Below are 11857 nucleotides of genomic sequence, written 5' to 3' on the forward strand. Positions count from 1 at the left end.
ATTACTGGTAAATAAAGCGCTTTGATTTTTTTTTTTTACTGTAGTTCTGGGATAAATTTTTTTAAATCTTCTTCTATATTATTTATAGTAACAGATAAAAATTGGTTTATGTCAAAAGTCTAATGGTGAATGGACAATGCTTTAGGCTTTTGATCTTGATAAGGACAGTTTTAGCTTGGATGCAGTTTGAATGATGTTTTGAGGAAAGGATTGAGGTGAGAAAATGTAATTCCTCTATTGATGCTAAAATCTTAATTATTTTTACAACTGTGTCCCTTAGCATCTAAGTTACAGTGAAGGTTTTGCTGCATGCAGCTGGTTGGCAGGATACAAATGCACGGATGATGACTCATGTTTGTGCACTGCAACTTGTGTTTCCCTGTGTGGTCAGCAGAGAGGCTAGCTGGGAAGAGAAAGAGGATTAATTAGCATTTTGACTTTATTCGTAATACAGGTATTGCAATACTGTGCTACTCTTTCCTTTTAATTTTGCACATATTCAATTGTAAATTATGTTTAAGTCCTAGATAAAAAAGAGTTTGCAATCTAGACTTTCTAGACCAAATCACTGGTAAACAAAAGACACACCTCACAAGTTAATGATATGATCTACAAAGTGTATCCAGGGCTTGGTTTGTTTTCTCCTTCCTTCTAATACTATGAAGCATTTTTCTTCTGTTTTATCTCGGGACTTTTTTAAGAGTAGAAACATGTATGAAATTATATTTTTATTTGCATAAAGATTTCAAATGTACTTCTCTTGGAGTCTTAATATATATAATATGTGTATTTTTATATATATGAAAAACATTTGGCTAAGTTGTAGTGTTGCTTCAGTTTCTTAAGACAAAAGGGAAGCAAAATGAATAAGCATAAGCTTTTGAATCATGATCTCAAAAAATAATTCTTGTCTAGCTGTGTATAGTTTGTAGAATTACACAGTATACACTTTAATTAACATTGAGACAAAATATAGTGGGTAAAGAATGATGTCTTGTGATGAAATCAAAGAACTCGATTTAAAGCTCCCAAGTTAGATATCTGACTCTGCTTCTGACTTTGTTAGATCTAGGACAAGCTAAGTAACCTCTCACCAAAGTTAGAGCGTGTCTGAAAGCTACCAGCTTTCATAAATTAGCACTTTTGATTGCTAGGTAAAAACACATCTATGAAACAGGGTGTAGGAGGCTGGGTTACACTGAATAGCTGAGTGACAAGGGAGACTTTAAATTGTCTGGCTTTTTTTGTAATAGCCAACATGTACAGTATTACTTTTGACCGCACCGATGATCCATTGCTATAAGAGGCACTGTCTCAAAACAGATGCAATTAAATGTTATCTAGAAACCAGATCACTAAATGTTTTCCATGACTTCGCTTTAATTTTGTTTCTATCTTCGTTGCCACGTTGTTGTTCTTGATTATGAGTTAAAGGCATGCTCTGCTAGGCAACTAAATGCGCTTTGGCAATAAGAACATTTTAAAAAGCTAAAAAATATAATAAAAGCTTACTGGTAGAGCATAAACCAAGCTCAAAGAATGTCTGGAACTAACATTATAATCCAGAAGTGCTTGCCCTTTCAAAGGAAAAAAAAAAAATAAAATCTTTGGCAATAAAGGAAATTATAACCAATTGTAATACCCAACACTGCACAAATAAATACTATCTACAGAGCAGTTATTACTAAGTAAAAGTTTTCCACTCTTTTACCAGTTATAAAACATGGTAACTTTTCAACACTTTAAGCCTACCCCAAATCCCTTTGGTAGTTTTTTAGGGGAATAAAAACAAAAACCACAAGGCAAAAAAGAAACAACTGCTCAACCAATCCCATATGAAACCTTGACTCACTGCAGCCTGAGGCATAGTTTAGAATCCAGCTTTTTGGAAAGACGAGTTCTTCCTGTTGCTGGAGAAGGGAGGGGAGGGATGAAAGTCTGTGTCATGGATTTCAAACGCAACTTGATTTGCAACATCAAGAATTGGTCACAGTGTACTTTCAAGAGTGGTTTTAAGTGCTTTTTATTTTTTCCTTAGGTGAACCATTTTTGATATGCCTCAGTGTGGGTCAATTTTAAGAAATTGCTTGTAAGTTTAAATTAGATATACCTTTCCTAAAATTTCTCTCAAATAATTGGAGACAAAGGAAGAGCAAAACTCGCTTGAGTTCAGGTTCATCTCACCTAACTTTAGATAGCTACCTCGTACACTACTCCCGCTACGTTCTTTTATACCAGTGAATACATAAGGGTATGCTTAGGGTGCAACAATGGTCTTTGAGAAAGGCAAATTAAACTCTAGAAGTGTGTGTTTCTTTCCATTATATATAACTACTATCTTGGAGGGTATCAACCTTTCAGGTCTCTGCTGCTTGGTCAGGTTTGTCCTCTCTGTGCCACTTCAGTTGACAGCTTTTGTAGCATGAGCTGTATCTTGAGATAAACTGCCTCTATTATTATTGTCATGGTCACAGTTTTATTCTGAGTCTTGTATTTATTTTTTTCATTAAAATCCTGGATTGAATGATAATCTCATTAAAAACCCACCTCAAAAATACTATGAAAACAGAGAAAATTTAGCGTTGTGATTTGTAAGCTAATGCTCCAATAATGTACTGAGAATCAGCTCATGCTTTTTGCACTTTTTGGTGAGCAACCTTTCTAGTCAATCCAAACTAAATTTCTGCTTGTTTGGGTTCCAGTTCTTTCTGTACATAAATTGCACCTCGCTATCAGATTTTAGCTGTTACCGTGTCTCATAGCTAATTGAGAAATTTGCTTTGGGATGGAGAAAACTGAGAAGCAGGTCTTGGAAGTATAAAGACATAATTTGCCTGTATGGTTGTATAGGTTTCTGGTAGGACAGAAGAATTACTAGTAGCCTGTATTATCCTCAGTCCTTACGGAGTTTCCAGCATTGCTTTGAGCAGGACCCAAATGTATCATAAATAAGAGTATGGGTTGTGCATCGGGTGCCCAGCAGCACTTTATGTCACAAGAAAAACAACACAACAAAGAAAAGGAAAAAATAATGCTCCTATTTACTCCGTAAAATTGAACACCCTGCAAATTGTCTGTAAGGTGAGTCTGGGAGATTGTTTTGGTGAAGAAACCAGTATGAGACTTCTGAAGGTTGTGCAGTTGTGATGAGGTAGTTAGCTGGTGATATGCGTAAATTCCCAGCGTGCAGTTTAATAATGATATTGCCGTATTGAAAATTGTGATATGTGAAAAAATAGGGGTTTTATGAAACCTAATTAACCTACCTTCAAAAAAATTCTCTGAGAGCAGCAGTATATCACTAGGACTGTTCCTCTCCAATCCTTCTCGATTCCCTAACTACCCATTTCCTAGTGCTTTCCAGCAGGTGTGTGAACACCTTTAAAAATCCAGACATGCAGCAACTACTGAAATAATTGGAAATTTCTGAGAAACCCTGGTTTAGGAGCCTCTGGTTGGATTCTGATACAAGGTATCTGACAAAATTAATTTGATAGTTAACCATAGGTAATGAGTCAGTCCTAATCAATGTGAAGAAGAAACTCTCATAGATAGCTGAAGTCAGTCTGAACTCAAGATTTATGGGATTCCCTTTTCTTTCAATCCAAAATTTTCTCACAATGTCACAAAAACCAAAGTTCGCATAGCAAAAAATCTGGAAATACTGGGTCAAATATAAGCAATTAAACCTAAGCAATTAAAACCTAAGTAGTTTAGTAGGTCAAGGATGTCTGACCCAGCAAGAAGGCCGGCCAATGGGTAATACGTCTGGCTCGTCTCAGCAGACCGCTGCATAAAATGTAGGAGTGAAGACTGAGGGGTCTGTTTGCAAGGGGGTCTGACAAACAGAAATTCTCTCCGAGTTTTTCTTGCCCTACTAATATTGTCTCAAATAGAACGGAGATTGTAATAGTGTGGTTGGAAAATACTTTTTTTTTTTCCTTAAGTTCTTGAAGGGAAAAAGTAAAAAACATCCTCTTACTGCTCCTTTTTTAAAGAATATTTTTTCTTAATGGAAGATACATAGGGAAACAAATATAGCTGCAGTGTATACCCAATATATACTATTTATTATTTGTAAAGGTGAATAGGAATCTGTTTAGATTAAAAAAAAAAATGGTAAAGACAATAATGTAAATAAGAGAATTTGAGCTAATTTTCATTTTCATGGAATCTGAATGCTTCTCATCATTATCAACCCTTGCAATTATAGTAAACCTGTCAAAATACATAGATTTAAAAAAAAAATAAAAATAAAACCTCCATTTTTGGTTATGATTATTTGATAATTTGAACCTCGGTTTGGAAGAGTACATTTCTGTTTCTCAAATGTGATTCATGTGTTGGTGTTACATCTTTCCTACATATCCTTCCACACATGTTTTCCTGGCAGAATGTCAGGGGTTCTGCTCTCTGAACTAATTTGCTTGCTCTTTATTTTATGAGCCCCAAGAAGCAGTTCTGATGTATTTGAAGCCAATTGCTTGAACTGTGTTTGCCAGGCCCACAGGGATAATAATTAACTTGATCTTTTTATTGATTCAGGAGTTAAGTCATTCCAGGTTTTTGTCATACTACTTTATGTCAATACAGTTGTGGAAAACTTGTGTCCCCTTGAAACAGAAAGGAGGGGTCATACACCCTGTGCCATGTGCTTCATCACAGTTTCTAAATTTTAATTGAAATAAATGTGGTCGACAGTGATAAATATGCCAGGTATCTGTTCAATGGGTAGGATTTAATGCCAGACCTGCACTGTTGGCAAAACCAGTAAACGTTATTTCTCTGAGTTCTTACAGTTCCAGGTCTTCAGTAAAGCAAAAACCTGATAAAAGAGCAGAGCATTGCAATGCTGAAAGCCCCCAAGATAAGAAAAAATACTGAATAAAACTTTAAACAACACCCAGAGACACAGATTTGCCTCAGCCATTTTAGGGGAAGGGGGAAATGACAGTTGCAAAAGCACCGGCTGAGATATTCCTTTCCTGGTGGAACTTGGGTTTTTCTTTTCATTGCTGGGAGTGGAATGCCGTATATGAATGCAGTTGGGTATCAGAGATCCCACACAGGTAGGTTTTGATGGAACGTCTTTCTTTTCCTGGGAACTTTAAGAATCGTAAATGTACAGTGAAAAAAAATCATATGGTAATGATACTCCTCTAGCGGGGATCCCGTAGACTTCTTATCACTAAACCCAACACTTCAGCTTACATAATGTAACGTCATTTTACTTGCAGTATATTTTTCACTCACTAGATGTCTTGGTGCTCTGTAATATTCTGGACGTGGTATGATTCTTGGTAAACTGAGTCTTGAAAAAGTATCTGAGACGTAACTGGATTCTTGAATTTTTTGGAATCAAACTTGGTTAGCCCAAGTCCCATCTGAGAACCTTTTCTGGATTTTAGTATCTAGAATGTATGTTCATCCTTGCCTGCTACGTGATGAGGATGTGATTACACAATTATATAGCACTAATTTTGCTTTTCAAGAAGGAATGGGTACTTTGGGAATCTGAAAACAATTCTGTCAAACCAAACAGTCCTTGTATCAATGAAAGGTTTTCCAAGTTTGACCAGTTCTTAACCTGGTGGAAAATTAATATTACTGCTCCCATTAGCTTTAGGTTTTTTTTTTTTTATAATATGTAATCGTTCGACTTGATTTAAATAATAAAAAGATTGCAAAGCAAATAATTTAAAATATCAGTTAATCAGTGCATTAGGCAAATGGCGAGGCGTTTGACACCAAAGACACTTTCAATCTGTTCTGTTTAGATGGAAATGCTGATAGAAATGAGTGGGATTTTTCTTTCATGTAGTTGAACTCTACGTCCTAATGGATCTCTAGGTCCTCTTGTCCTTGTTAGAAGCTCATTCTCCTCAACTGCTTTGAAAAGCAAATGTTTCATCTGTAGGATGCGGCACACTGCATGCCTTCCAGGCCTTCTCTTGGGGAATTGACTTCTTAACCCCCTAATCGTATTTTCTTTATCTCTTATTTCTCCTCCTCCAAGTAAGTCTTGATAGCACAGGCAGGTTACAGGAAGGTAAGGGAATATGAGGACTTACCTTTTCTCCTTGTGCCAGTGTAAGGGAGGGGTGCAGCAATTAATGTACAGTCAGTCATGAGATATGAACTAGTTTGGCATGGTCTTAGCTACATATATAGCTAATACAGTTATGGGTTTCCTTTTGATTTATTCAGTAAGGTAGCATGCTTCTTGGAGATATTACGTATAAAGTTTTATGTTGGTATATGTGCTTTCAACAAAACTTTTCCAAACTTCTTCAGACTAAGGAGGCAACTCTTCCAACATTGCATGAAGTTCCTTCATCGCTTGCATAAACCTTAATCTGTGTGTTTTAATCTAACAAAAACAAATCGTTGATATTTAATTACTTTGTCCGGTGCTTGATTTTCACTAAATATTTCATAAAATCTTGTGGAAAGAGTAAACTGTTATGGAAAGCAAGAATTTGACCTCACTGTTCTTTATAGTTCTGAATATTTATGACTGGCTAAAGTATTTATAAAAGAGCTAATCAGCACATTTTAAAGAGGTTCCCAAAATTAAAAACAACTGAGGAGAGCAGTTCAATATCTGGCAAAGGATCTGTCTGTATTTTCCCAAGTATATCTCACATATATCATATACATGTGAAAAACAAGAACTTCTATACATTAGATCTATATGATGAAGATAAAAGGTCAAATTCCATGTCTAAATTTTTTACATTTGTCATTAGATTACAAATATTCAGGGCCCATCTTGTAAAAACTTGAACATGTTGATATAAGCATTAATTGTTCGTCCTGTTCAAAAAATGTACATCGTCATCTTACGCTGGCATCACTTGGGAAGATGCTCACTGTCTCTAAGAATGAAAACCGTGCTGTAGATTTAGGTATCTAACCCCTGGCACACACATTCAGGTGACAGAGGGCATGGGACTCTTACGCCTCTCATCATTTCAGGGTTAGCCAATGCCCTGTGGCATCCCCTCTTACTGTAGCTGTACGTTGTAGCTTCCTGGAAGAGCTCAACGGCTGCAAAGCTCAGAAAACCCAGCTTAATGGAAACTTTAACAAATGTTCTTTGGGTGCTCGTTTACTTGATAGAACAAGCAAGAGGAAGCTACAAACATGCAACCCTTTATTCTGCTCCCCAAATTCTTGGGACACTGTTAGCCATCAGCATTTCTTGACGCTTGCTTTGTGCATTTCTCACTCTGTTTTCCGGCTGCTGCCATGAACTTGCCACAAAAATCCATAAAAGAACATGCTATTACTAAAAAGATTAAGCGTCTCAATGAATGAAAGGAAGGCTTTTCAACTTTGACATCTATATTGTCAGCACATCTTTCTACATCTTTGTAGGAAGAAGTAACATGCATGTGACTTCTGGATTTCTGAGATCCAAGTCCCTCAGCAAAAGAGAAATTCATGTAAGAGTCTGCAGGAGTCTGTTTTGACATTTTACGTCTTAAGGTCACCAGATGCTCTGCAACAGGCTCTTTCACTGCAGTTCTGCATTGCAGGTTCCCACTTGGGCCCTTTCTTGACTAACTAAGAAGCTACAGGGAGAAAAAGCCTCCTTCCAGGTGATTTGGGCCTGAAAGTCCGACAGTTCTACCAAGCCACATAAAACCAGGCACGCTAGTAGGGCAAGAGAAAGGCAGCTGCGGAAGGAGAGGACTGAGATACTGTTGTACATATGAGACAATATTATTCCAGGATAGTTTCTGTAATCACAAAGCTGTCTTCAAATGCGGTTAACAAAGCCAAATGTTGACACAGTATCCTGCATTTCTGCTCTGAGGAGGGCTGTATCTATCAGGAAAAAGCATAACTGTGCCAAATTTCAGTACGAATTTCTTGACCAGGCTCAATCTGAGTTGTTTTTCCTCCCCTGACCCATCTTGTTTAGCTATGTCCCCTCCTGGACATGTGCAAAAGTGCCGTGTTTTGTTTGTTAATAGGGTACAACTCTGATCTGCATTATTGGTAGTTTTTAGTTCACAGGATACTGATATAATCAAAATTATGATGAAGAATGGCATTATTATTTGTTGCCCTCTAGCACTTATGAAGGTATCAGATGGATAGAGCAAAATTTTTCCAAATCATTCTCTTTCTGTGACTGAAGACAGACAGATTTGTAAGAGAGGAAACTAAGATTATTTTTAGGAGGAGAGCACAGTATACAGAACAACTAAAATATTTGACTGAAATCAGCAATTACAGCTTTTAAAATCTTGTGCAGATAACAATTCAAAGTTCTTAAGACCCCTTTGCTCAAGCTGGGAATTAAACCTGTTAAGAATTAAGGTTAATCAGAGCTTTTGTGTGGTGTTTTGTACTTCATCAGGACTCCAAAGGGAGGAAATAATAGAGCACAAGGGAGCTACCTCATTTCTGAAGATGAGGATGTTAGTATCGGTTCAGTTTCCTCTTCCTGTTTGTACAAGTGTTTGAGAATAGCTCGGTGGTTTGATGGGATGGGAGAGGAGGCAGATGAAGAAATGTTTTTAGAAAGATCAGGATCATCCCTCATGTCATAGGACTGAGTCAATGTCGGAGCTGCAGGATTTCTGTCCTGATCATATTAAATAATTGGACTTGCCATTTTAGTTACTGACTTTAGCAGCAAGACATTGCAACAACTGTTTGTTTTTTCGTTTTTGTTTTTTGTTTTCCCTACAGAGTCACATTTCTGCAAAATGACATTTTGCAGTGTTATACTGAACGCATTAGGAACTTTGCCAGCAGAAGATATAGTGCAAAATGGTGGAACAGTGTACTGGTACTAGCTGTCATCATCTATAGGGTCAGCTGCTCTAAGTCCTGCGCCTCGTGTGAGCCACTGTTTGCTCTGTGTATTCACCTTCTTTCTGAAGACTGTAACCAACAGGGAAGAAAGGAATCAGTGTGCGGGGTGGATGACACTAAAACCCAAACCCAAACCACAGATCTATCCCTATTAAGTCAGAAGCATCCAGTTTACTAACTTTCATGGATTTTAAATAAGGTCTTAAAAGAAGGTATGTTTTTATGGTGATCCTGTTTTCTAAGACCTGTAGGGAGTGATGGTTTTAACTTTTTAACCCCTTCTCTATGGTTCAGTTTGAATGGTCTCTGCTTTGTGCTCAGTGATTGTGGTCAGATGAAAGTTTGGATTCTGCCCAACAATATTTCTGGCAGGAGTTCACCTGAAGGAAGTTGTACAGTGAAGTATGCTTCTGTGCCAGAATCAACTGTTCTAACAGTTCATCCTCTGGCCACTCTACCCTATCTGTGTACAAGTGCTTCCACTTCTATGCTTGAATTCTTCATGCATTGAGACATTTTACTCCTCTTTCCTCTACCCCGTCTCACCTTTATCGTCAAAACTATTTCAGATAACTACCTATCAAGCAGAGCATGGCAGATTGCACACAGTTTCAGTATCTTTTACCTCTTGATTTGCCCACCTCTACCAGGATCTTTGGTAGCTTCTGCTGCAAGAGTCCTGCAAGCGTGGGTATGCAGATATGTGTATACCCAAGACCTAGAAGGAGGGAAGGACAAAACTGTGTTTCATAGTTCTTGTAATGCTTTTCATTCATACATAACTTTTTTTTATTTAATTAGTAAATGTATGCTTAAAAAGAAAATCCTGTCTGTGTTGCTGCCAGTAGTAGAAGGACTTTCAGCTAGGACAGGATCAGGGTGTCACTGTATGGGTGTAGCATAAAGGCTGTAGGTAGCACGAGTGGTGTTAGTTAGCAACAAAGTTTATTTTTCTGACTCTGTGCCTGTCTGGAAGGCCAAGGGCGTTGTAAGTTTTTTCTGCAGAGAAGAAAGCATGGCTGTGGATTGAGGAGTCTCTAAAAAGATCCTGTTCATTTACAAAGAAAGCAGGACAATTGGTTTCACTGAAAACAGGATAGGAGTAATAACAAAAGATTTCCCTCCTTTCAGCTAGACCCGCCAACTTGTTCAGTTTTTCCCCTTTTATTCACACCACTAAGACTTCAGCAACCACCTAGATGTCATCATCTTTAACACATCTGTCCTTTTCCCCCAATGCTTTGTCTTTCCTGGTGTCACAGTTGCAAATCCTATTAGAAATATTTCCCAGGAAACACCTCTATTAATTTGAGCCAACCAGAATAAGCTTGCTTTGGAGCGTAGGTGACACGTCTGCAGTTTGGGTTTGTGTCTGACCATCTCCAACGTTTGGGTTGGACAGAGGGTAGCCTTTACACTCACAGTTCTGTAGCTCAGTGCATAGCAGTAACAGCTACTGAGCATCCTGACCCACTGTATATACAATTTAGATAGCCGTGGCCCTTCTTGCCACACTGCCATAGCTTTGTTGCCTGAAGTTACTGGGTTTTGATGTATCATGGCTTCTTTGTTTATCTTAGTTAGTCTTTCTTGTCTGCGTGTGGAATATACGAACAGTGCTGGGCATCTTTGTCAGCAGCAACATAATCTACATTTTAGGTTACTGGGATTACATGTGCTCAGTTTCTACGGGGGTGATCTGAGTGTAATCGATAGACATTATCACCTGAGTTAAGGGCTGGGTGCAGACTCAAATACCATCTCTATGAGAAACTTCTTCTTGAAGTTGTGTTGCCTGTACACTTTAAATAAAAGCTTTTGAACTGCTAGTTTTAGGCCAGACAGAATAACTCTGTATTTCAAAGATATTTAGAACAGAAAATCTGCTAGAGCACCTTCCTTTTTGAGGTGGTAACATGATCGGAGAAAGAAGGAATGTCTGCAGCCATTGAAACTGCCTGCTGAACTGATTTTGACCATATAAGCTAATAAAGTTCAACTGTGACCTTGTTTAAGCTTATTCCAAAAGTGAAATCATTTCTGGCTTCTAAAGCAAGCCCTTGAAGCTTTAAAATCATGGCTCTGTAAACTGGGTTCTTCTGCATTACAAATAAACTATTAGTATGCACCATTTAAGACGTGAATATGGGCTGTTTTGCTTCAACCCATATGCACAGTTCAGAAGGTCAGGCATTACCACAGTATCTCTCCTGTTATTTTAGGGCTCTTATGTGTTATGGTTGGCCCTAATCACATGGCATTTGGTTTCAGTTATTTTTCCATGGTTTTGGCTTTTAAGAATAGACACATTTCAAGAAAAATCCAACAAGTTGTAAAGTTCACGAAGGCTGAGGACTCTGATCACTTTTAGACTGAAGCAGTTGAAAAGAGATAAGCATCTTGTTCTAAGGACTGTGACTGTTTAACGAAAATATAGTGTATCTAAGTTACGGGAAACGGAGAGAGCAAAACCTTGTGTGCGTTATGGAGTAGGGAAGAGGCAAAAAAGAAAATAGAGGCAGTTAGTGTTGTAGTAGCCCTTAGCAGCTTTCTTACTTAGACCAACTGTTGCTAAATTACTCCACATTTACAGGCAAACAGAGCCAAAAGTGGAGAAACAGTGCTCTTTGTTGAAGTAAGGTCCAGTAATTAGTTTGATAAATAAGACAAGGAGTGGAAGAGGGATTCCCTTCTGGTGAAAATGTTGACCCTTTGATCCCCAGCTGTGGCTCATCATTTGAACTGGTGTTTTTCTTGTTTCTGTGGTTTTTACTGTGAGAAGTTTTTCCTACCCTCGGTGTAAAGACCTGTACAGCAAATGTAGGCACCCTTTGTTTAAAGGGTGTCTGGGGAGTAGAGTAAAAGTTCCAAGGACCGCGTTTCAAAATGTATGTGGCTGTTTAAGCGATCAAATACTAGTAGTATTGAAAGGAGTGTGTGTCTCCTCTGTTGTCCCAGTACTGAAAATTTGCTTTTGGGCTTATAGACTGGCCGTTTAAACTATGTGGTCAGATTTTCAAAACCA

The sequence above is a fragment of the Athene cunicularia genome (genome assembly GCF_003259725.1).
Source record: "Athene cunicularia isolate RWA chromosome 5 unlocalized genomic scaffold, athCun1 chr5_part3, whole genome shotgun sequence".
NCBI lineage: Eukaryota > Metazoa > Chordata > Aves > Strigiformes > Strigidae > Athene > Athene cunicularia.